Source organism: Ambystoma mexicanum, chromosome 4p (genome assembly GCF_040938575.1).
Source record: "Ambystoma mexicanum isolate Mex_15411 chromosome 4p, UKY_AmexF1_1, whole genome shotgun sequence".
Classification (NCBI taxonomy): domain Eukaryota; kingdom Metazoa; phylum Chordata; class Amphibia; order Caudata; family Ambystomatidae; genus Ambystoma; species Ambystoma mexicanum.
This window is the reverse complement of record NC_090927.1, coordinates 216,075,796-216,103,755: the sequence shown is the minus strand read 5'-3', so window position 1 is coordinate 216,103,755 and position 27,960 is coordinate 216,075,796.

The window sequence follows — 27,960 nt, the reverse complement described above, 5'->3', positions numbered from 1 at the left end:
AGGCGCTCTCAGAATCAGCAGCCAAGAGGAGGTCATCTACATACTGCAGTAATGTGCAAGTAGTAGGAAACTCGAGAGTATCGAGCTGCTCTTTCAATGCCCTACTATAAATACTTGGACTCTCAGTGTACCCTTGTGGTGCACGAGTGAATGTAAACGAGCGTCCACCTAGGGTAAACGCAAACAAATACCTGCTATCCTTGTGTATGGGAATACTGAAAAACGCGTTTTTAAGATCAACAACGCTAAAATGAGTGGCAGAAGCCGGAATCATGGTTAGTATCGTTGTAACATCAGGTACAATAGGAAATTGAGGAGCCACAATTTTGTTAATAGCGCGTAAATCAATTATAAAACGAAAGGGAATCGCATTATCACCTTTTTTGTATACTGGCAAAATGGGGCTGTTACATATGCTACCCGTAATCTCCTCAATTACCCCACGATGTACAAAATCAGAAAGTATACATTTCAAAGCCTGTTCGCCGTCAACTGAGATCTTATACTGCGGGATGCGAGGCAATTTTACTCCATGTTTCAAAATAATTTTAACAGGTTCAATTTAAAGAATGCCCACATCATTATCATCAATTGCCCATAAGCATTCTGGAATATTACTAAATTCTGGCGGTAAAGGTCGAGTCAAAAACTGAGAGGCGAGTGATTGCTGAGGTGAAATTGTTAACCGAACTCCGCCTGGAGAACAATGTATTACTGCATGCAATGCCTTCAACAAATTTAGCCCCAGCAACTTCTCCCCACAGTTTGTGGTAAGTAGAAATGGACACTGTTCCGTGAAGGGACCCAGTGTTATCGGTACCGGCAAAGAGACTGGACAAACTTCAGGTGTGCCTGAAAACCCTACAGAAACGTTCGACTGCCCTGACGGGGGATATTTGGAACCCGTGAATGATCAATGGAACATTTCTGTGCTCCTGTATCTACTAAAAATAGATGCTTCCTATTTCCCACCGCCATCTCAATTTAGGGGCCTTTCTGATGAACGGGAATAGGTGTAGGTTCCAAATCCTGCTTCGGGCAATCCTAGCGAAACAGAATATTATCAAAAGGAAGCTCTTCAGAGAGGTACGCGGCAGAAGGGTGATAAAAAATGTTTCTATTATCCACATTCGAAGCTTGCTTATCTTGTGAAGGAGGTTGCTATGATTCTGGTGCAAACTGACCTCTGCCAGGGCCCCATGCACCTGGGCGACCTCTGGATCGTCTGCCCATGTTCCCAAATTACCTTTGCTGCAAGGTCGGACATTGTGCGTGCCAGTGACCTTCCTGCCGGCAATAGGCACACTGGTTAATGGTTACCGGAGCCACGGCCGCACTTCCCTGCGGAATGTACTGACCTCTAAATTGATTACCCCCTCTAGGGCTTCTAACAATCTGCTGTAATAAAACTTTAGTGTTCAGGTCACCCTTTTTTTCTCAAGTTTTTCCTTTTCAGTATTTACACGATTTTCATAGTACTGAGCCATATGCAGCACTTCTGATTGAGACTTCGCCTGCCAAGCGCTTTGAGAAGACTATCTGTAACTGGATGTCAGGCAGCAATCCACGTAAAAATTTGTCGACAAACAGCCTTTTCCCTAACTCTGTGCCTAAGACTTGTCCACTGAAATCTGAGAATACCTGCTCGAACCGATTGAAGAAATCGGTAGCACCCTCAGACTTTCCTTGGACACAGGCCGTATGCTTGTCCCAAATGGTTCGTTTTTCAGGAACCATAGTTTTCAATTTTACAATAATTCTATCAGGCAAGGTTAATATCACTTGAGGTGGTCGTTCGCAAGCTGGTCTTTCTCTATCTAGCCTAACTATGTTATCCCATGTATCTCCCAACCCAGGTATGTCATCTATAGTCCTAATCTGTTTCCACAAATCAACTGGCAGGAGTACGGGAAATAATAGGTCAATATCACTTAAGGTGAATACCGACGACTGTAAGACCGACTCTATTTCTTTATAGAATCCGGTCGGATTCTTTCTTATATCGGGAATAGATTGCTTTATGGTGTTCACTTCCTATCTTGAAAACGGGACGTGAACAAACTGTGATACATAATGTGCGGGAATGTTCACAGCGACTATACCCTGTGCAGCATTGGCCGCAACCTCAACCTTTGGGAGAAATGTCGGAGGGACCTCTCTCATAGGCAACTGAGAAGTAGGCAGCTCCGAACGCTTACTAAGCAACAGAGCCAAATCAAGCGCTAAGGCAGTCGAAGAAGTATCAATCGAAAAGGCTCTCTTATAAACACTCAACAATATCTGCGGGACAACAAATCTTTCTTCTTACATACTCATTCTGCAGGTGCTCTACCATCACCTGTATCACTTTCTTTTGCATTTCTAACGTATACTGACTATTTGTGTGATATACTTCATCTGGAGATATCGACAAATCCGAAATCCATCTTATCGCATCCTTTATACAAATTCGCGCTTCCTCTCCTTTTAATTCTCGGCGAGGAGAAAACCGTTTCTGTAAGTACATAATACCTAAACTACTACCATCTGCTCCTTCATTCTGTAACTCTTCCAACTCCTTCCTATACTCAAAAATCCTCTCAACATGCTCATATACCTTCTCCGCAGTATCTCTGGACAACGCTAAGGCGTTCAAATCCCGTAACCCTTGTGGGAAATCTACATAATTTAGTCTATTCCACATTATACTCAAATGAGTCCCTAATCCTTCAATAAAAACATATTTCTCAGGAATACTTTTTAAATTTTCGAGTGTGGAAAAAACATTGGCTTGTTCACCCTTCTCCATACAATGTTTAGCCCAAGCAATCAATTCACTCTTCTTGTCTGGGGACACAGTATTACGAGTCACAACCCTTGGTCTCGCTCCCTGGTCTACTATAAGCGATGCAGAATCACTTGGAAGAAGAAGAGTAGGCACATGCTGAATATCAACAGGTGAAGGCAAGGGGGCTGGCAAAGGAGCGACAGCTGGAAGAACAACAGGAAGAACAGAAGGGAGGACCGGAGGAACTATAGGAGGGGGAACAACAACGGGAAGGGGCAAAGCGCCAGGAGGAGGGACGTACGGAGGTGGCACGGAGGCATCGGGCCTTCGTTCATGCAAAAGTTTATTAATCAATTCATCTGACGTATGAAAATCTTTTGAAGGGTAGATTTTCTGAATGCCTAATTGAAACGCCCTGTCCGTGTTCCTAACTGACTCCAATTGTTTATTTTGATCATATAACCGTGCCTTTTCGACACTTGTCATATGTCTACGCATATGTTTCTCTCTACTTCTGTTTTCCAACTGTGTAATGCGTCAAATGCTGCAGGTCTAGCCTTTTTCTTTACTAATACAGACTCTAAATATTCTATACGAGGGATTTCAAAACTACCATTGGTTGGCCACCGAAGATTAGAATTATGTCTGGTCTGTCTGTGCCAAATGTCATTAAATGCTATACTACCAAAGCCTTTCTTACAGTACATAGTACATGCCGGCGACCCCTCCTGTGGTGCGGGACGGCTATCTTACAAAGATTGTCTGTCGCTGCGGAATAATGCCCTAAAGCAGGCAGACAATTTCCCAGGCATATCAAAGTTCTGGTGTTACCTGGTTAAATAATTGTGCTCGCGAGTACAATGCTCCAAATTCAAATTGTCAGGGTTAGATTAAGAATCGCAACACGATTCACCTGACCAAAGGACTGGGAGGCCCGATCGGGTTACTAAGGACAATGCTAAGGACCCACGTGTCGGCAAATTTACCCACCACAAATATATGGACCCTCGTCAAGACGCCGTCTCGGGCTACAGCTCGACGTCCAGGGATCAGATCGTGCAGTTTCGTCGAGGAATTCTCTTCTCGTCTAGAGTGGCCGTTTCTGTTGGCACCGTCCGATCCCGGTCCGATAGCCGAGCCAACCTTCAACGAGACGAAGTCAATCTTGAGGGTCCCTATTCGGGCGCCATCTGTGGAATCAGAAAAAATACAATATTACGGCTGTTACACCAAGCAAAGGAAAATACACCGACACAGGCTTGTAAAGATTCCTAGATACAAAACTGAACAGTATTCAACAAAGTACACAAATAGCTATTTGGCCGTCAATACATCTCAGAGACCACCAGCAGGGTTCAATGTGAGCAATGAACAGAATTTCCTAGCTGGACATCGACATATTTATACAATTTGTAAAAATGATGTCCAGCCTCTTACAAGTTAATAATACATTGGGCTAGGGTCGTGCCAGGTTCACTTTCCTAATTTACATATCTCGTGCATGCGGTTTACTTTTGAATACATTTACTAACATACTCCATTATTCTTTAATTTAACGGTACACTCTTTACATACTGTTTTAATACAGATCAAACAAATGTTTCGCATTTTATATTCAGATAGCGTTCCTGTTCTTGTATACTTGTAGTTTAACATTGCTGATTCAAGTAATCCCCTGCTCCCGAGGTCAACAAAGGACAAGGGCTACATGACCCTTCATGTAGCCTGAAGGCAGGTTGGACAGTAACTCTCCTACAGAGGTTGAAGAGGTTAAGGCAAGAACAAGAGCACACGAGACGGCCTTTTTAGGTTATAGGGTGACGTTGTACAAAACCCCCAAAATGGCGGTTCTAACCTAAAATGGAGGCTTGATTCAAGATGGCGGCTTACATCAATTTCTAAGGTCAAGACCTTGCCGTAGAGAGTTATTTGCGTACAATTTTAAGCAACTTGGCGTAGGCCAATATACGTACAATCGTTACAATAGGAGGCATAATTTAATATCCAGTTTGACAATGTCTCCTCTAGTTCCTGAAGAGCAAAGCACTTTGGGTATGATGAAAGAAGGCAAATGTCAGCTGTAACCTTGACAGTGATTGAACCCCATAAAACAGGCTTGTTTTAATCCAACCTCCTGTGGCCTTTTATCTTTATAAGAGAGGGTTATCTGACCCCTTCCTTGATTTATCTTGGATTCTTTAGGACAGAAGAACTTGTTTGGATCCTGTTGGGAGAGTAGTCCTTTCCAAAGCCCTCTGCCAAATGTTATGACAGGTGTTCCAAGGCTGAGGCAAGTTCTGCTCTCAACCCATCCCCAGAGAACATTGGGAGTGACTTGGACCAAGACCTGCACTCTCTGCCAGCTGCATCAGTAACATAACATAACAGGTGTATTTGTAGAGCGCACGTTCACCCTCCGAGGTGCATCTTGGCGCTATTGAAAGATAACAGATGTTTACTGTTACCCAATTTAATGGTACTCATTTTATTGGCCTTGGCAGGACGAAGGACCGAGTGGACCTGCCGGAAATCGAACCTGTGACCATTAGGTCAAACACAGGCCCATGTAGTGGATGCATTAGTTCACTGAGCCACAGACACAGCTAGTAACCAGGCTCCTCATTGGAGGTGAAGGACTCGTGCAGGTGCCAGCTTGCCTCCCCTGGGTCGGAGTGAAGAGCAAAAGGGCCAAGTAAAGCAGCTGGTTTCCTGCATTATACAGCTTCGAACCATCTTCAAACCAGAGTTGACCATGTTTGAATGCCTTTGGACCACCAGGACCTGCTGTACTGCGTCTGGCTATTCTTCAAACCTTCTTCACACCACTGTTGCTGAATTCATCAAATCAGCTCAATGCTGCATTGTACCAAGCTGGGCACATGACTTTTTCAGCTCGAACAAACAGCTGGCCACTCTGGATGACTTTGAAACGCTGCCTCTTCGAACATCACATTAGGCCAGCAAGGTCACAGCTGTGTGCCACCCCAAACCTTGACTCGAAACCTGCAGAACATTGGGCCATTCATCGGCTCTACCCATCAGTTACCAACATATTGAACCGGCTCAATCTTCGAAACGACCTTGGTGAGCCCTCCATATTGTATTGCTTGAGCTCAAAGCAAGTCAACGCCTGCTAACTGCCAGACTAGCACTACTTGCTGCATCCAAGCCTGATTTAGCCCAGAAGGAAAGCATCCCAAAGCCTGGTTCCACACCATCAAACTGCCCAAGAACTGATAAAAGGTACTCTTGAGAGACCCCAGCCTACTTGTTCCACTTTTGAGACCCTCGTGACTGATAAGCCACCCATTTGCACCTTTCACCATGAAGACATATGCTTGTTGCTGACATTGTTTGTAGATATTTGCCTTTTGCCTCAGCTACATTACCCGGAGTACTTGTATCATATACATTCCGTATATGCTGTGTTCTTTCCAGAGGGGTGGATTTTCATGAGTGTTTCCATAGACAGTTATTACTACATATTGGGGTGGTTTATTAAAGTAAATATGTGTGTGGAACCTTCATTGGAGATTCCTTTATTTGGGACGGTTGCACCATTGCTGTTTGGGTTGCTACTTATACCACATTCACATGCCTCTTAAGAGTACAACCTGCCCTCGGCTCACACTACCAAAAATGGCTAAGAAGGTTTAACTCTTTACTATTCCTGTTTCACCTTAATGATTCGGATAGCTGTTGGTATGCAGGAGTGTGAGGGGTGGGGTGGTGGTTTAGCCACTACTCATCCTTGTATTCCAGCAGGGCAGTGGTCATTTATTGCAGCCCCTCTGCTCCTCCCCCAAAATCAATTGGTTTACAATTAAAACACTGCATAATTAGGAATTAAGAAAAGGTACCTTGTGGAAGGAAGAGAGGCACATCTTGCAGGGGCATGAAATGGGATTTTCAACTTAAAAATCATGGATGAACACCTCCCAGGGCACCCTGTGCACTGGAGAGAAGGTGGCAGCTGTAAAGACAGAACTACATTTATGAATTGGCAGAGTTACGCTACAGGATCTAGTACAAAGGACATATATCTTGTTAAATGCTTATGTTTTCAACTGTCTACATGCAGTGTATTTATTAATTGCAGTGACTTTACTTAATAGGATATCTTTGGGGGGTTATTATTAATTTTAAGCACATTCTTGGGGACAAGATTGCTTAGTGTATCAATTTCAAGTGACCCTAGACTACAGTCCTATTATGCATTTGGTGGAGAAAGTAATGTCCAGACTATAGATATAGTTCTTATGTGGGGAGATCAGCAGTGGCCAAATATTTGTGTATCTGAACTCAACCGTCCACTGTGAAATACTGTTTTTTGCTACTCCCTTCCTCAAAATAAACATCAGGGGAAAAAGAACATTGGTTGACAAAAGAAAGACCAAACAAAGGAACATCTATTAATTTCATCTCATGGGGATGTGCTTTAGTAGAAAAATTCCCCTACGGGAATTGGCCATCAAGTAGAGATTGTACTGAAAACATATTTGACAGTTTTAATTATAAGAAATGGTGACATTGTGGGGATTCAACCCGTTCCCCTAGATACACCGTGCACTGGGAAAACATTGGCGATAATGCTTGGATCCAGCACTCTTGGCTGATTGCTTTCCCCCTGTGTGAGCGTTTTATAATTTTTTCTGGTGAGGAAATGTGGCAGAATTCTTATGCTACTGAGATTGACGTGCCCACGTGCGTGGTGAACATGGCATGCATGTGTAGGTACTTCAATCACTATCAAATGACAAGCAGATACCTACCAGCAAAATCCAGCATTCAAGGGTTAGTTCACAAATTTAAAGAAACATTTTGTGAATGAGAAAAGAATGCAGTCACATATTAACTTCCAACTGTTGCACTTTCTAACACAGTGCAAAGATATTGCATGAGAGAAGAGTGCTCCATCACTTAAGCGAACAGGCTTTACTTAATATAGGTCAACTTGTTTGCACATTTTCTACATGGAGAACAGCTGTTAACCTAGTGCACCTGCTCCTATAACAGAAATGACTTACAAGGTAGGCAATAACAGAGAGCATAGGCAGTCCTACAGTAAGGTACCTTTAGCTTAGAGCATTGTTGTACTGAATGACATATACTGGGTGGTGAAGAGGCATGAATAGGAACATAAACCCGGGAAAGGACATTACAGCATGTTTTATATTTAGAGCCTGAAACCAGTATTTAAACATGTACAAATTATATCTTTTAATGCTGCAGAAGCTAAAATCATGTTTTTGTTTTTGTTTTATTGTGCAGCTTTGTAGTTATCTGCTTTTAGGATTGAGCAATTTCGTTTGCTACACTTTATGTTAGATCTACACCCATTTCTATATATCTTATGTTTTATGGTTGTGAACAATTATGTTAATGAATTGTAGTTTTAAAGAGATTTTTCAGAAATAAACGTATAAATACATATTTTTTTAAAAAGTTCCGATACAAAATTGAGAGCTGCTTTTACAAAACAAAAGAATGAAAAACCACTTAAGCTCAATATAATAACAGAGATAAATGCACATAGTGTAAAGAAAAAAATGTATGGCTATAGTAAATATTCTGTCATGTTTTGGTACAAAACAGCCATTAAAATAGGCATTCCAAGATGGCTGCAACTATCCTTGAAGTCGTTTTTTGTCAGAGCAGCATGGGAGGAAACAAAGAAAGTAATTCCCTGCACGTGATATGCATCTGATCATATTGTAGTAAAGAGCTCATGTCATGTTGGCTGAAATTGCAACTCACCCTTTACCAACTAAGGGTAGAGCACAGTCGGGCTAAATTACTCTAGTAGGTGTGAGGAGCCAGGAATGAGACACGGACACTGTGAGAAACTAGAGGGTGTCTCGCCCACTAGTCCCCAGGGATCTCACTCTCAGGTGACCAGGGCACAGCCATCCCCTTTGGATCCAGACCCTGGGGGTGGACCAGTGCGCTAGGATCACTTGGGTGAGGGGCAGTGGCGTCGCTAGGAATCAAATTTAGGAGGGGCACAGAGGGGGCCAAAGACAAAAGTAAGGGGGGCACAGACAAATGTAGAGGGAGAACATGGTCACTGCTCGTCTTAGGTGGGGGGGCACAAGGGGGTACAGGGTTTCACAGGGGGAGGCCCGGCCCCCCCATGCGCCCTAGCCACACCACTGGTGAGGGGTCTTCGGGGAGTGGGTGTGAGGCAGCCCATGGTGAGACATGGTATTCCCCCTTTTTTATTCATCTAACCCATCCTATCTTTTAAGATCTCTCTGAGGTCCCAACCACCCCCCCCCTTTTTTACACAAACAGCAGGCCGAGGAAGATATATAAATTGCAGTGGACATGTGGCGCTAATTGGGTCAGGTAAAGTCAGGCACTTGCCTCTAAGTGCATACACCTGATGCCAATTAGCTCTCCTCACACGGATTAAAGGCAGAACCTAGAGACACACTCTGAGCAAGGCAGAACACGAGTATGAGCAGAACTTTTGGGGTGAAGGTGAATCTACTGGAGCAGAGCGGTGGACCAAGGGATGAGAGCAGCGTGTCGAAAACCCCAAGAGTTTCCTACAGGAGGGCGCTGCCTCCAAGAGGCCGCCAAAGACACGTGGAGAAGGCCAGAACACACATCAGAAGGCTGCTTTGCATTTCATGGATGCCAGCGACGCTCCAGGGTGAACAGCAGAGTTGGGGAGGAGAGGCCAAGCCTGAGGTACTAACCTTGATTCGTGAATTGGAAATCGTAAAACCAAGAAAGAAACGCACACAGCCGGTGAGTTGGCAAGCGACCTGAGAGACCGGTGTGTTATAAAGAAAGGTAGAAGTGGCAACATTATATCACAAGTGAAGGCTGAACGGGTGTGAATGAGACGCGAAGAAAGGCAGACCTGTGAATGAACTGTGAAGTAAGGACAGCTGTGAAATCAGCGATACTGAGTAACGGAGTGGTCTGGGTGAAAGGAAGTAGCCCACTCAAAACTATCTGTGAGAGATGCATTGTTTGTAATGAACTGCAAAAGCGAAGTAAGCAAAATTAACCCTGAGGGAAGGGAAGAGTGAAAAGTTGAATTTTGAATTTTGAGTTAAAGTGGTCCTGTGGAGGTCTGTAAAGAAAGCTACGCACATTTGAAAGTCTGCAACATCCGAAAGCGGGCTGAGCCCTACTCAGGGAGACCCGAATGTAATAAGCTTGGGGAAGGGAGCCCCCTGACAGGTTTTGTTGAACCTTGTTGTGAAAGGTCTGAGCCCGACAGGGGGGGCCCACATGAACTTGGTTATGAAAGGTTTGAGCTCGACAGAGGGGGACCTACATGAACTCTTTGTTGAAATTTTATTTTGAAGTCTCGAAAGAGAGACTTCAATGTGGAAGGTCAGTTGGGCCTCAATCCCCTTTTTTTGGAACTGTTTTGTGTTGAAAACCCGTGTCAGAATGTGTTATCCTGCCTACAGGGAAGCCTTACTCCATGTGGTCTAACGTGGAGAGGAAAGCTGACTCAACCACATTTATTCTTTTGAACACTGATTTTTTCTTTACATACATTTCTCCTTTATACACTTTTTGTACAAGAGATAGGGCAGACATTAGGGTTTGTTCGCATACGTCATTTTGATTTGACTGATTTCACTAGGACTGTTTATTCATTGTTTGATGGTCGAGACTACTCCCATCCTAATTATAGGGTAAAGTAGGAGTTTTTCCAACCCCAGAAACTTCCATAAAGGTTTTTACAAATCGTACCTTTTGTGTCAGTGTCATACTTGTGATATCATGCCTCCCCTACAATACAGAGAAGTCATGTTCTGTTGTTACAAACGTTTATTAAAACAAATGGGGGTTGGAAAATAACTCACTATCCCTGTTCTAGTAGGAACTTCCCTACCTAAACCAAAAACCTACAGGTCTGTCCAGTGTCAAGATGTCCAACAAAAAGTATGTCCTGTGTCCGTAATCCTATTCTAGCCCTGACACTCAAACTCGTATGTGTAAGGGATACTGGGTTTCATCAGGAGTTAGGCGGAGTGGGAAAATGTGCCAGTCACACTAATAGCGCTGCATTTAACGCTCTGCCCAATCCCGAGTATGGCCCTACCTGGACACATTCACTTCCAGCTCTGAGCTGGAGGTGAATTTGCCGGCGGTATGGGCATTTTCTGTGCCATTACAACTGGCGGTATTTGCACCAGCGGTAATTGCACCACCCATCCCCATTGGGTCCAAAGGCCCAATGGGGATTTACCGCCTTACCACAACTCGTGATCCGCCTAAATTGTGCTGGACCGAGTAGCAGTAACGCTAATTGCATTGGGCGTATCTCGGAACAATTACCGCCGGGATACTGCCCAACTTGTGATGAGACTCATTGTCTCTTGATTTTCAAAAGTGCCCAAATGTTCAAGTTCAACACAAAAGTTCAAATTCAACAAAAAAAGAGTTCCAATGTACAATGTTCAAAGTTCCAGAGAATAACTTCCTTCCTCAGATTCCTTGTTCCAATATTATAAATTCAAAAAGAATAATCAAGTTCATTACGAGAACAGCAGTAACGCGCCAGTGCTACTGGTGGGTTGCCGCCATCCTTGTAACACCAAATCCGGCGTCTGACATCCCGATGCCACCGGGACATTACAAGTCCCGGCAGATCGGTAAGTCAGCCCCTGGAAAATGTTAGTCCCCATTCCTGTGGAGGCCCATAGGACTCCATGGAAATTGGGACTCAGAAGCACCGGCACCGCTGCTAACCGTGCCAGCGCTTCCTTGACAACTTTGCTTTCCGGGGCCATTGCAGGCAGAGCCAGGGTGCCGGTAAGTTCCAACCGGCACCCTTATTTCCGCACCGGCAAACTCGGTATGAGGCCCAATATCATTGATTTCTCTACTAATCTTCACCTGGTATATTCTATTGCCAGGCCTTGTAACACAGACAATTGTTCCCTCACATGGTATACTTCCTTGTCAGGTCTTTGTCACACAAATGCTTAACTTCACCTGGTATTCTTCCCTACCAGGACCTTGTTATACAAATGCTTAACTTTAAGGTTGGGTTTCACTAACCCATTCATGACTTGTTTTACAAATCCTTTTATTTCTTTAGGGATTTTGGTTTTGGCCTTTTGTTGGATTTTCAAGAAGCTATTAACCATCTGGTAACCCACTTGAGTGCTTTGAGTTCACCTGTAGCTTCGGTTCTCCGCTCGCTTTGGTTCTTTTCCGACTGCGCTATCTCTATGGAGCGGCATTCGTTCGCTGGCAACCCGGTAACTATCTTATTCTCCAAGGGCTTACCAGTTTCCTCGCTCCTGTCTGCGTCTGCGTATTAGCTTTGTGTGTGTCTAGTTAAACGCTGTACCCTTGCCATCTCCCACTTCGTGGTGAGTGGTACCCGCCTGCACCCAGGCTTCTCTTCTCCTCACTCTGATTCGCCTTCACACCACCTGCTGTGACGTTTTCTCTCCCAGCCTGGTATTCAGCGTTTTTATGGATCGTGCTGCAGTTCCATGTCTGCAGCTCTCCTCTCTCGTTCTCCTGCTCCTTCGCCCTGTCAGGTGCAGCTGGGCCATATTGGAACTCCCCGGCTTGCTTATTCATCTTCCAACAACTAGACGACTGTGTAGGTCTTCCGGGCCTCATTATCCTCATTACTCTGTGATTCTTCCTCATGTCAGTGGTCACGGGATCATTTCCCAGCTGGCCTTTAGAGAGTGGATACCGAACTTTGTTGGGAGTGATTGTCACTACTTCCTGCTTCTTCCTCGTCCCAGTTGGCCATACACTATTCCTCATGGGAGTTTGGGGAGTAACAAAAGTAGATCTGCATGAAGCTTGGGGAGGAGTGCAACAGTATCCCTTACAGCAAGGGCATAGAAGAAATATCCCTGAAAGGGAAGGTGGGACATGTGACTTTCCCCATTGATGTCATCTGTTCTCCCTGAGAGTCACTTCCCTCAAGGTGATCCTCCCTCATGTAGCCGCCCCCAGGTCAGGATCGGGTAGTGGCTGCCATCCCCTGTACACACAAGGGGAGGCTATCTCAGGGAAAGGAGTGATGACACCATTTGATTCATCATATAGGCCAACTTTCCTCACTGACAGAGACCCCTCAGAGCCTGGTGATGTGGTCAGATGGCTGCCTTCATCAGAGTATCCTGTGTGCATTCCTATGAGGCTATTAACAGCCACATTGGGCATCATTACAAGTTTGCTGGTCCGGTAACTACGGTACCGGTAAACTTGTCGGTACCATAGTTACCTGACCGGCAAACTACGAGTTCTACTCACGGGTGCCTTTTTTCCAGCCTAGTCTGACCTGGCAGGCGGAACGGCACCTGCGAGTAGAGCATGTCGGACGAATGGTGCCTATGGGACTCAAACAGGAATGGGGAGCAATTTATTTCAGCGCCCGCGAATGGGCAATTACCGGGTCCGGCATGGCCGTAATGACCCAGTAATTGCCCATTTGCGGGTGTTGGAACAATTTGCAAGTTTGGCGGCAGCCTGCCGGTATTACCGGCAAGGCTACTGTCAAACTTGTAATGAGGCCCATTGTGCTGTGCCAGATCGCTGCAGCTCAAGTGTGCTGCATCAGTCTTGGGAGTAGAAATATTTGCCAACAGGGACAGTCCTGGTCATACAATTGTGCAACAGGCCTCCCATCAACAGGTCCACCCCATTCATGTCTGTATATATCCTACAACAACCCTTACCTTTTAACCACTTTGAGGCTCATTCTGAGCTTTGCCATAGCGGCTAATGGCCAGGCAAAACCGTGCTAATCAAATATCACCCCCTACCTCACACATGTGATAGCACCTCATGTGGCGATGCACGGATATTCACATGCATTTCATCAAATAGTAAGTGAGATGTAGGAGAGATGCTACCATGAGCCACTGCATGCATGCATTAACAGGCTCTGCATACATAGGGCCTCATTACGAGGTGGGCGGTAAGGGGATAATGTCGCCGGTTAAGGTGGTGGCGCTGTTAATCCCTTACCGCCCTATTATGAGTCTTCATGTGGGACCCGCAAAGGGCACCTGGTAAAACCAGGCGCCTTTAGCGGGTCCCGCTAGCAAACCAAGGTGCTAACAACGGGCCCGTTGTTAGCACCCTCCCCATTCCCATTGAGAATGGGGATGGACCGGGTCCGGGTTCCCTGAATGGGGAAATACCGGGCCCTCCAAGGTTGGAATGGCCCGGTACTTCCCCATTCAGGGAACCTGGACCCGGTACCCGGAATGGAGGTAGCCATGCCACAAATTGCGGCATGGCTACCTCCAAGGTCGTAATGACCCCCATAGAGTGATCCCCTTAATCTGTCTCCACAAAGTGCAGGAAGGGGTGGGAAAGGCCGGAAAAATCAGGATTTCAGGATTACAGGTTGCGGTATCGGTCGGATTATCCCTTGGGACCGTTTCGCTCTCATCAGATTAAGTTTAGGTATTGCAGATAAATAGCTGTTTGCATAATGATTGCAGACTGAAGCGTGTCTATTGGCTGTCATCATTGCATGATTTGCTGTTCTGTCTATTGTTGGTTTGAGACCATGGGCCTCATTACGGGTTTGAAGGTAGCCACGGTGCTATTAGTCCGGGTTTCTTGAATGAGGAATTACCGGGTCATTCCAACCTTGGAGGACCCGGTAATTCCTCATTCAAAAAACCCATCCCCATTCCCATTTCAGCCCCCATAGGGCTCAATGGGAATGGAGATGGAGCTAATAACGGGCCCGTTGATAACGGGCCGTTATTAGCTCCCTGGTCCCCTTGCGGGACCCAGAAAGGACGTCTGGTCTGACCAGACGTTCTGTGCGGGTCCTGCAAGGGAACCTCGTAATAGGGCGGATTGGGTTTACCGGCACCAGCACCATTACCGGTGCCGGTAAACCATTCCGCCAACCTCGTAATGAGGCCCCATTTTGGCGCTCGTCTGCATTTGTTCTGCCCAGTGCAACATTCCAATTCACCCAGCCTAGACCCCTCCCTATTTAAAAAGTCAATTCGGCCTCTTGGTGAGTCAGTGAGTCTATTCAAAAACCCCTGTAGGCATCAGCACTTTTATACCTTTCTGTCTCACCCTTATCAGACTCACCCTTCCCATCCTTGCCTGGGATATCCCCCCCTCCCCAGCTGCGATTCCCTTCCACTACCCCGAAGTGGTTTTACAACGTTGCATTTTTTTCTTGTGCAGTACATGATCGCACGTGATTCCCATGTGCTCTAAGCAGGTTTGCCTCTGACACGCTTCAGCAGCACATTTACTGAAGCAGCAAAGGGGATGATGTGTGGAACTCTTATGACAGACAGTTGTTTTACTTTTTTGTGAGCAGCCATAAATGTTAAAATCCATGCTGACAGTCTATCCTGTACACAAACACAGCTTCAACGTGCCAATCATTTTTCATTTGTATTTTGGCATTCTGCCATCGCGAATAAAAATAGTTGCTCTGCTTGCTGTGTACGGGCTTGAAAGAGGCTTTCTGTAGTACCTTGTCAGATTCAGTTTTCTCCATTTTGTTCACAACAAAATGCTCCAAATTGGGTCTTGTCACTGCATTGTTTTCCTAAAACAAAAAGTGCTAATTTTTAGACAGACAATTCTAAATGTGAAAACATTTTGCATGAACCCTGTGCCACTCGACTAAAATAGCAATCAATTTGGCATGTTAAGCATCATTGAAGAAGGCCCACTTTCTCACAGACTGATGGATACTTCTACAAGTACTACTTCTCTCGGATGCTGCCGACAAGCAGCGCTCACAATTACAATTAACACATGGTAATCAGTGTTCACAATTGAAATTAAACCCTGACCGTCATGCATGCATGGGTTTTAGTTGTAACTGTACACACTGCCTGCCATGTGAGCATGGAAGGCAGCGTGTACAATGGATCCCTATGGGGTCCGCTGCTCTATGCTGGTGCATAAAGCTGGCAGACACCATAGGGGTCCCCAGCATTTTCGCCGACATGAAAATCCACGCCAGAGCAAATGCTGGAGCATTTGTATGGGGGAGAGGAAGGGAGGAGGTGGAAGCACAAGAAGGAGAGGAGGACGAAATCCTTGAAGCCTTTGTAGGCTGTACTATATCTGCCCCCTTCTCACCATTGAATCCCTCTTGTCCAAAAACAATGACCACTCCATATCTGCAGAGCCCGATAGGAGCCCAAACCCTCCTGCTGCTATCAGAAACCACAACTCCCAGAATTCCGTTGTCCTGTTTCTTACCTGCATACTCCCAATCATCCATCTCTACAGCTCTCTGATAATTCCTTCCCAAACACTCAATCTACTTTGAAAAAACACTACCATTCCTATAATCCCCTCTGTTCATCTCATGGTCCCAGCTATTCCCGTTTGCTTCACAAAACCCATCCTTCTGAGTTTACCAACCCTCCCATCATGAGGGTTACAATTCCCTATAACACCTCTTCCCCATCCTACCCCATAGGATACTTTGACACTCAGAACCCCCCTTTTTTGACCTAAACACTTTCTCACACCGTAGAAAACAACGGACTAATAAAACTGTTTACCTGACATGTCCCAACACAAGGGTCAGGCATGGTCAGGCAATTGACAAGAATCGCACACACCTGATGGCCCTTTACCTTCCTTACAGGGATTAAAGGTTGAGCACGAGAGCACACGAAGAGCAAGGCAGACCGCACAACGAGATAGCTATCCGGACACAGCAGTTCAAGAGGAGGAGAAAGGCAGGGGATATCGAGAGGCTGACACGGAGAGACACAATCTTGCCTTTTTCAATCCAGACCCCGCGAAACCTCCGCAGAAGGAATCGTAAGAATGCGGACAATAGCTCAAGTGTGTTGCAGAAGATGTCAACGGTACACAGAGCATGCCTATGCTGATTAGTAGGACCGAGGGAGGTGCCTGCTTCCGTGGTACCAGCCTTGAATCCAGATATGCTGAAAAGCCAAGCGGTTCATTCCAGCCGGTGAATCGAGGAAAGAACCGATAAATGAACTGTGTTGAATGAAGACGACAAAGTAGCAACTTAAGGTAAGTTCAAAGAACTGTTAAGGATAAAGGGGATACCAGCTGCAGAGGGATCCGGCACCACGTGGGTGCTTACTCAGGAGACTCTGGTCAATCCCATGTTTTCTGAAACTGCTAATACCAGAAGGCCTCGGGAAGGCCGCAAAGGAGCGGTCAAAGTGGTAATATAGGGGTCTTCCAAAATCCTCTGTACAGTTGAAAGTCTTTGACCGACAGGTGATTGAAAAAGGCACGATTGATAAAGTTGGCAATAGTGAACCCGATAGAGGGATGCTGACAAAAAAGGGCGAAGCCTGATGTCCCTATGAACAGAGTGGAGACAGAGGTGATGCCGACCGAGGGATGTCCACAGTGCACTGTTTACCAAAGTTGGCAAGAGTGAACCCGGCAGAGGGATGCTAACAAAAAGGGGCGAGGCATAAAGCCCCTATGAACAGTGTGACAATGAGAGTGAACCTGATCGAGGGATGTCCACAGTGAATTGTTCGAAAAGACATTACAATTTGTGAAAGTAAGGAAGGCCATAGAAAACCCGACGGAGGGACACTGATGATCTGAAAGGGGTCAGAGCCCGAACGAGGGAGATCCAGGCATGGAAATTCATCACACCAAAGCTAATTTTGAGAAAGCCTAAAAAATTGAGAAAAAGGGGTCTGAGCCCGAACGTGGGACATCGAGGGGCGGAAAGTAATCACCCAGAATTCATTGAGAAAGGTACTGTTTACTTGGTTTGTGAGGGGTCAGTGCCCGGAAGAGGGGGACGCAGGGGTGAGCCATTATCACCCTAAAAACCGTACAAAAGGAACTTTTTGGTTTGTTATTTTCCGAACCTCAAAGGCAAGAGACATTAAAAGAGACTTGACCATCGAGCTTCTTGAAGGTTGAGAGTGTAACTTTTGTGTCATGCTAGGGAAGCCTGAGAAGTGGGCTGTGCTCAGAGGTTCCACCTTATCCCATGCTCAAACGTGGGGAAGAAAGACCCTGACTACTGCTCCCTGACACACTATTTGTGAACACTTCTTTCTTTCTCATGAATCCTATGCCACACTCTTTTTTTAATTAGCGTAAAGATTTGCAATAGGCTGTTTCTTAGTGTAGACCCTTTTATTTGACACAACACCACTAGGACTGCTTTATTTTCATTTGATGGTTGAAGCTTCCTCCCATCTTAGATTTAGGTTTAGATTAGGCGTTTATCTCACCCACTTTTGCAGTTTAATAACCACCCTTCAACTGTGATCGCTTGTGTCTGTCTTTACTGTTGCCACCATGAGTTCCCTACCTCTCAACGCTCCCATTTTACCCCTCCCCCACTGCTGCAATCCCCTCTTCACCCTGTCTGTGGACTCCATGGCTGCTGATATCCACACTGGGCCACCTCTGCACCGATCCTTGACTGTCTTACACACACCGTTACTCCTGCTCCCCACACCTGGGTGGTATCCCAACCATGCAGCCAGAGACATTACGATACACCACCAGATGGTAAGGGTCTTGAAGAGAAGACTCCAATCACAGATGAGAGAAGCTTAGACATTGGCCCTCATTAGGACCCTGGCGGATTTTTTCCGCCATCGACGGACTTTTCCGCCATGGCGTAAAGTCCGTTTACGCCATGGCGGATGGTGGACTTACCGCCCCATTCCGAGGTCGGCGGGGCGGTAAGTCCCCATTGACCCATTTACCCTTCCCCATTCCCATTTCGGCCCCATAGGGTATAATGGGAGTGGGGAAGGAGTTAATTACGCCACCGTAAATTACGGTGGCGTAATTAACACCAAGGTCCCATAGCGCCATGGATTTTTACGCCCGCAAAAAGCGGGCGGAAAAATGACCATGGCGCTCTGGGAACTCGGAATTGGCGGTAAGGGGTCGGCGCAGCTAACGCTAGCGTAAACCCCTTACCGCCAGGGTCCTAATGAGGCCCATTGTGTGATATTGTGTGGTTACATGGGATCCCAGAGATGCAGGATCAATAAAGAAATAATGCTGCTGCAGCTTCAGAGTGAAGAAAGCACAATGGCTGTGGAGTATCAGGTTCCAGGGTACCAGTGGTCCAGGGGTGAATATCGGTTTCTAAACCATCAATCAGCCCCACACCTCTAGTACACCAGAAGGGATCAGAACAGATTGGAATAACAAGCAAATTATAAACTTCCTTGTACAATTTTAGTTACATGGATGGAACAGCAAGCTTATCTCCTGCAAACCACATTCTTGTACCTTACAAATGGAGAACCCCTATCGGGTTAACCTGTTGTAAACACTGTCAATGCTACTGAGGGCAGTAATATGCTTCAGGTTGACACAGTTACATACGAAAGGTTGTTGAGGTTTCCTGTCTCTTTTGTTAGCCTCTGCAGCCAGGCCTCATGTGGGCCTGTTTGAAGTACACTCTATTAGTATGGTAATCTCTGCCTCCAACTGCAGGGCTAAACAAATGAGCAGGGGGAATCCTTGGAGCCTTTATCAGATAATCAGGCTGGCCATGGCAGGGGGAGGTTGGTCCTCCCCCTTCCTGCACAGAACTTATTGTACTCATAGCTGTCATCTCCCAACTAAATATGACAGGCCGGACTGTGCCTGTAGGCTGTGTCCTCTGTGAGAAACCTGATGGTATTCTCCCACCTACTCCCCTGGGATCTTCCATTTAGGGGACCAGGGAAGGGCCATCGCTTGTGGATCCCTGGGGGTGGACAAGCGAGGGAGAAACACCTGAGTGGAGGGTCAATGGGGATTGTGAGGAGAATACCCAAGGGCAAGATATGGTATTCCCTCTTTCTCAATTATACACCAACCCACTCTCACTCGGGTTAATGGGGCATTTCCAATCACGCCCCATCTCCCCCTCCTCATTTCCAATAAGTACTGGGACAAGGAAGATGCAATCATGAGCAATGAGGATTAACAATAGATTAACAATAGAAGCAACCTCCTCTCGAGAGGATAGCTCAGGGGCAAGGTGCTCACCTTGGAAGCAAAACGACATGGATCACCACAGGATCGATCCCCTACTCGGGAGCATGCAGATGGCTGGAGCGGGAGTGGAAGTAAACAAGATTTCTAAGAAGAAAGAAAGAAAGAAAGAAAGAAAGAAAGAAAGAAAGAAAGAAAGAAAGAAAGAAAGAAAGAAAGAAAGAAAGAAAGAAAGAAAGAAAGAAAGAAAGAAAAGGAAAAGTATAAAGAAAAATGCGCTAGCGGCACAGAAGTAAAGAGAGATAAGAGGAAAGTGAACCTTAAAGAATATATGGGAAAAGAGGGTGCGTGCGACCCAAAAGACTGAAAGTGAGAAAGAAGGAGGGTGCAAACGACCCAAAAGCAGGAAAAGAGGGAACGCACGGCCCAAAGGCTGAAAAGGGAAAATGCAAGAGCCACGACAAAGAGAAAGGAAGGTGCAATGGTGCACAACTAAAGGAACACAGTAACAGAGTGTGCTAGGGACACGATAAAGGCAAGAGCAGTGTGCAAGAGGCGCAGTAAAGTGAGAAGAGGGTGCAGTTCAGCACAGCAAAAAGAAAGAAAGGGGAAAGAGAAGAAAAACCAGAGTGGAAAGGGCACAGGAGGGACAGGTGCTAGAGAAAGATACAAAGTACCAAGAAGGGTGTCAGAGTTGTCGCGCAGAGGAAGTGCCAAAGCCCAGCGTTTTTGAAGGTCTCTGACACTACCCCATGGAAAGAACTGTGTGTTAAAACGGTGTATCCTGACAAGGTGAACTTTTGTTTGAAACTAGAGGGGCCTAGGCTTGGGGAAGGGACCCCTAATAGGGCCAGAAAATACATTGTTGAACTTTGTGCAGAGAGGCCTAGATTGGGCAAGGGAACCCCAAGAGACCCATTGACATTGTGAACTTTATTTACTTGCTTCAAGAGCCCTACTTGGAAGGTTTCGAGGGCAGCCCTTTTGAGGTGAACTATTTTGAACTAGCAGTACTACTCCTATTGGTAAGACTACCTGAAAACAGCTGTGGTTTACATTTCTTTTTGAACAATCAAAGCAGTCTTCAACAATGCACACCTGAATTCAAATCTTCTAAATCAAATATACAAAAATATAACACAAATTCTGGTGCAGGGGAGGAATCACAGCCCTGACACGAAGCCGCTAATACAAATGAACAAAAGGCACCAGTCTATGGACAATCCCGTCCCTTGCACAGCTTAGGGGCGAGAAAATAGCCAAATAACTTCAATTCAGATACAATGATTTAAGAAACAAAATAAGCAGAGATTATCCACAGGTCTTCTGATACAAAGTTGTTCTTTAATATTCAAATATCAGTCAAATGCTCAACACGTTTCGGAGATCTATTACCCTTCTTCAGGAGCCAAACCATGGAAATAAAGATAAACAGGTCACATGTCTTTCATTCTGTCTTCAGTGCCAATAGTTTAGCAAGCCATGTTCTAATGTGCAACATGCCACAGGTTTACAGTCTACCTTTTCACCACTCAGTGATCCCCATTTGCAATTCCAATGATGTCTCAAGGTGCAAATAATTTACCATCACTGTTTAACTACTGTTAGTGTAACCCTTTAAAAGTGAAGATCACCACCAATTTTCAACATATTATGCATTCAGCCCAACGTTGCACCCATATGCTACGCTGTGTAAAAGAGCCACCAAGAATAGTGACCTAAAACGGTTAACCAGTGCTACTGAGGGTAGTACCCATGCACACAACGTACAGTTTAGAGACACTTGGCCTCATTACGAGTATGGAGGTAGCCATGCTGCTTTTAGCAGCATGGCAATCCCCATACCGGGTCCAGGTTCCTGGAATGGGGAATTACTGGGCCATTCCGACCTTGGAGGGCTCGGTAATTCCCTTTCCCGGGACCCGAACCCGGTACATCCCCATTCCCATTTCGGCTCAATGGGAATGGGGAGGATGCTAACAACGGGCCCGTTAATGAGGGGCCCGTTGTTAGCATCCTGGTCTGCTAGCGGGTCCCGCTAAGGACACCTGGTTTTACCAGACGTCCTTAGCGGGACCCGCAAGCAGACCTCGTAATGAGGCAGTATAGGGTTAACGGCGACGGCAGCTCTACCGGCGCTGCTAACCCTCTACCTCCTGGGTCGTAATGAGGCCCACTGACATTGAACAGCTGTGAGAAACATACCTGACCCAATTCGTGGCGGGACTAACAAGAGGTCCCAAAAGGCATCATGTCTATTACAATGCCACATGCCACAGGTAATCAATCTCAATCAGTACTGTGAAAATTATAGGTGAAATAGAGGAATCAATGCACAAGTGGAACTGTAGCATAGTCCTCATCACATTACCATAGACAATGCCCCACACATACCTTCAAGGAAGTCGCAATCCTATGTTAAATAACTTTAACATGCAGCGCACATCAAGACGCCTTTAATCTCCTTCCCTTAATTAAATACTGTTGCTGAAGACCTGTAATAGTATACATATAGCCCTCATTACAAACAGCATACATGGGATATAACGTTTAAGAACCAAACATAACTGGGAGCAAGTAAACAAAGTTCCATCATACCTTCAAGCTAACGTTTCTGAACCACCAGTGTATCTTCAACAATCACTCTCCTCTCCAGTTTCCTCAGGCGTTGTGGCGGCAGTCATACTAATGACACTTCCTCCACGTGATCAGACTACTAGAGGGTGCCACATGTTTAACCCAAGGCACCATATCTACCTCTGAAACCCTGGTGGCCATCCTCAAATGGTTCCATGTGATAATAACCCCGCAACTATTTCACCATGCAAGAATGGTGCCTTTTTTTTGCGGCAACATTATCATATGGAATCTGAGGGGGACAGCCCCACAACCCCTACATTTTCTTTTTATTAATGAAGCGGGGGACACCCCTGCAACCCCCACTCCCATTTAGACCATATATGTTCCCCTCATGTAACGTCGCCTATGCCGTTTCCCGGCGACTATATGTATGGCGACATTATATATGGGGACAATATTACCGGATACCCTTCAAACGTAGTTCAAACAATACAGATTTAACCTAGGCATGCCTCATCCTTGTACTGTGTGTGCATTTTACTGATATCTGAATATTAAAGAACAATGTTTTATCAGAAGATGTGTGGATATTCTACACTTATTTTGTTTCTAAAATCGTTGTATCTGAATTGAATTTATTTGGCTGTTTTTTCAGCCCTAAGGTGTGCAGGGGACAGGAGTGTCCATAGACTGGGCACTTTACATTTCTTTTTGAGTCACCAGTTTTCCTCTAAGAAGACCCCTATCACATTTGATTTAAGAGTCAGGGCGAGCATAGGTTTTGGACTTAAGCACATCGATGGCCCCTAGAAACATCAGTTGAGGAAACAATCCCCTTAGAGTTAGAGCCAGGTAGGCATTACACCAACCCCACAAAGTTTGATAAATAAAGGTTTTCAAACTGTTACTTGTAGGTCTGTGTCTCTCATGATATCATGCCTGTCCTACACCACCCAGAGTGCACGGGTCTATGCGTTTGTCATGGTGTGAGCATAGGAAAATGTGTGTGGATTAGCCCCACACATTTTCCTGATGTTGGTCTACCATCATTCCATTTAATAAAAATGTTATGAAGAGGCTGGCACAGACAGGTAAGTGATATTAAGGTTTTAATTAGTATTTAATAAAGGAAGAAGACCCCCAACAAGTAGAGACTCCTCTCCTTCAGCTCTTTCTCCAACTGACAACATTAGAACACTTAGATAACCCCAACCAGGAACACTGTCATCAACATTCCATGACATCATACTTGGGATTCAGCACACAGATGAAAACACCATGGAGGGCATTCTCCACTTACATCTTATGAGTCTACAACACATCTCCCCTTTTTTTTTCAACTTCACTTATATAATCCAACATCCGATCACGCTAAATAACTTAAGGGTGTCGTGTAGACGACCACAATAACTCACATAAATTGGTCCAGTTCTCGACACACATACTAAATATGCCCTCTCTTGACTGCAGCAATTCTCTCTTTATTCCACACTTGCCCTCCAGACACACGTACGGCCCCTTTCATGACCGCTACAACTCTGACTGGATCCGAATAAAGAGACTCTCCTTTCCTCTTCATAATTCCCTTCTTGATCCTAACCCAATCTCCACACTCTACACGCAACTCTTTCTTACCTCTCTTCAGGTTTTCACGCGCCACCCATTCAGACTTCTTCCTCACCAATGACTTTCTTACTTCGTCAATAACCAGATCTGTTTCCCTACTCCTGCCCAGCCACGGCGGACACGCCATGGAATACGGCTTCCTGCCTCTCATAAGCTCAAACGGGCATAGACCTGTCGTAGAATGAGGCGCCATCTTTAGGGCCCATATCCTATTCTGTATCACAGCCAATTTATCCAATCCGCACTCTTCCCCCATGCGAATACTCTCCATCACACACCTATTCATCCTTTCAACTACACCGTTGGATTCGGGATGATATAATGAAGTCCTTTTGTGACGCACTCCACATTTCCTTAAATAGCTGGTGAAGTTCCCCCCCACAAATTGGGGACCATTGTCCGTCAACAAACTCTCCGGCAGACCTTCATTGGAAAATATCTCTTGCAAAGTCTTTATCATGCTTTCCCCTGTTACATCTCTCACAATTTTAAAATTCACCCACCTGGAGAACAGATCCACCACCAGTACTATGAATTTTCCACGTCCATACCCCAATTCCACAGGACCTAGGATATCCATGGCGAGATCACTCCATATCCGGGACGGAAGGCCCACGTCCACAAACGGTTGCTTCTTAGCTACAGATCCCTTCCCACTCCTGACACAAAATTGACAATTTTCTAAACAATTTTCTATTTCCCTGTCAAAACCCGGCCACCAATAGTCTTCCCTCAATACACCTTTGGTTTTGGTAACTCCTATATGACCACTGTGTGCCAACTCTATCACTCTCTTCCTCAATCCAAATGGAACCACAGCCCTTCCCCATCTGAACAATACCCCATCGATGACCGACAATTCATCCTTCACTTCCCAATATGGCCTTGCGCCTTCCGCTATATCCACTTTCTTTGGCCATGTGGCAGAAACAACATACGGAACTATTTTATTTATGTTCTCATCGCTCCTCATCCCTTCCAACCACTCCTGTTTGGACACTATACCATCTGTGTTGACAAACACTAATTCCATCTCTTCATCTTCCACAACACCAGAATCCATTACTCTCACCCTTGACAGATTGTCAGCCAATACGTTGTCCTTCCCGGGAATGACCTCCATCCTGAAACAATGTGTTTGCATTCGGGTGACCCATCCTGCCACCCTGCGGGAAATCTTATCAAGGCCCTTGTTCTCAAATATGGCTTTAAGCGGTTTGTGATCAGTCCGAATTGCGAACTCTACACCCCACACGAAGTTTTTGAATCGTTCCACTGCCCAGAAACACGCCAACGCCTCCTTCTCGAGAACAGAATACCTCACTTCCGCTCCCTTGAGACCCCTTGATGCATGAGCTATCACCTCCTCAGACCCATCGTCTTGTTTCTGGGATAAAACCGCACCTAAGCCATATTCACTAGCATCCACTGTGATGATGGATGGCTTTCTTGTGTCAAAACAACCTAAGGGTTGGGCTAAGTTTATCTCTTCTTTTATACCATTGAATTCCGCCTCGCACTGACTATTCCACACAAACTCAGCACCTTTCCTCAGAATCTTTCTCATCTCATGCACTTTGTCGGCATAATTTACCACAAATTTCTGATAAAACTCAGTCATTCCCAAAAAAGAGCGTAATTCACTCTTATCAATCGGTCTCTCTATCCTCTTTATGGCATTCACCATTTCTTCCTTGGGTCTGATACCATTTCCCGACACTTCATGTCCCAAATAGTCCACTTTAGTTACAGCAAATTTGCATTTCTCTTCCTTAAGTGTGATCCCTCTCTCCTCGAATACCTTCAACACCTTACACAAATTCCTGTCATGCTCCTCCAATGTCACTCCACACACCAACACATCATCCTGAAAACAGAAAACACCCTTCACCTCCTTCAACAAGCGATCCATAATTTTCTGGAACACTGAGGAAGCAGATGCTAACCCAAAGGGCATCCTCCTGAATTGAAACACACCTTCATGTGTCACAAACGCCGTGACTTTCCTACATCCCTCCTCCAACTCCACCTGATGATAGGCTGACGTCATATCCAGTTTGGAGAAGTACTTCCCTCCACCCACCATGGTTAACAATTCACCCATGTTGGGTAGTGGGTGCCTGTCCACCAATACACACTTATTCAACTCGCGCATATCAACGCACAGCCTCAGATCCCCTGAACTTTTCTTCACAACGACGACCGGGGAAACCCACTCGACGCCCCCTGCTCTTTCAATCACACCTGATTTAAGAAGTTTCTCCAACTCCTTCTTTACACTGTCCCTTAACACAAAAGGGACGGGCCTGAGTTTCGCCACGGTGGGAACACTGCCTCTCTTCAACAATATCTGATGCTGAAATCCCTTCACTCTTCCCAATGTCTCGTCAAACACCTTCCTATGCTCTTTCACATACTTGCTATATGTCGAACACACTTCTGCTACTTGTAAAACTTGATCAGGATGGTTGGGATCTAATCTGATTCCCAAATTCTTTTGCTCTCTCCATCCTAGCAAAGATTGGCCCTTCTTTGTCACATACACTTTCCCTTCACAGCATCGTCCTTTAAATTCAAACTTACTCCAAACATACCCCAGCAAATCAATCTTTTCTTGGTTGTACCCCCCTGGACTTATGTCTGGCACCGATAATGTTGATACTGCCCCTTTCATTTCATCCTCAAATGCGCTTTTGGATATCAGAGTGATCTTCGACCCCGAATCAGCCATCATCGACACTTTACATCCATTCACAGTCACAACGGTATACGGGCGCTCACAATCATCCGGGATATCATCCCTACCAACAACATTGACAGTGTTCACAATGACATTTTGCAAAGTCATTACGGTGTCATCTTCTGATGACCTCCCTTCTTCCTCCTCATTCACGTATAGGACTTTCTTTTGATTGATTTGGCTAAACTGATAGTTCTTGCAGCACGTCGCAAAGTGTCCTCTCCTCTTGCACTTATTGCAGATCGTCTTCCGCCCTGGACACACCACCGAAGAAGCAAAATGAGTCGCACTGGCGCACCTATAGCACAACCTCTCATCCTTTTTATCTTCTCTTTGTGTTGACTCTTGATTTCTTCTTTCTTCTACATTGCTCCTCTCCTTCTGTTTGTTTCTTCCCTTCCTCTTGTACTTCCCTTCATTCACCTTCAATACTTCCGGCTTGGCTTCTTTAGGATCTCCTCCTTCAGCCTTCGATAGCTTGGCAACACATGCCAGCGAATGTTCTACACGTTTGGCTAAGTCCAATACCTCGTCCAAGTTCGGCTCGTCCTTCAGCCACAGTTCCTCGCGTATCTTATTTGACCGACAATGCGTCATGAATTGATCACGAATGTGCTCGTCATAACATCCTTGAAACTTACACATTAGAGCCAGATGACGAAGGGCAGTTACATAGTCTTCAACAGACTCCCCATGGGCTTGTATGCGCATGCGGAAATTGTAACGTTCCAAGATCGTGCTTCTTTTTGGGTTGAAATGTTTGTCTAGTCTCATCAAAGCTGACTCGAAATCATTCAATTCATCCCCGCTTCCATCACTTGCTAAATGAGGGAGAGTCTCAAAAATTCTTTGGCCTTCATACCCCAAAAAATGAAGCAATAACGCTAATTTCCTTTCGCTGGAATATGCCGTTCCCCCGGCTGCCTTCATATAATGCATAAAGCCCTTGCGCCATTGGGGCCAAGGAATTTTTTGCCGCCCCTGGTGTGGGCATAAATATGGGCGGTCCAGATATGTCAGGTAAAGCTGCCATGTCTTCAAGTCACAATTCTATTTCAGAGATTGAGAGTGCTCTTGTTGAAAAAGATAAAAAAAAACTTCAAATCTGTTGAGTTGTCACAACAGGACTTTTCTTTTTGATGCTGGGGTACCTTTGCAGTCACTAGAGTCCCTTTTTGCCGCTACAGTTCAGTTTCCACCCTCTCAAATGACTTGCAGTAGCACTGTACCCACAGCAGTGCTGTATTAGTTGTGATTGACTCTCTATTACATGTGCTACGGTAAAAGCCCCTCCTGATGCGACCTGTCCCTCTACTATGAGTAACACGGT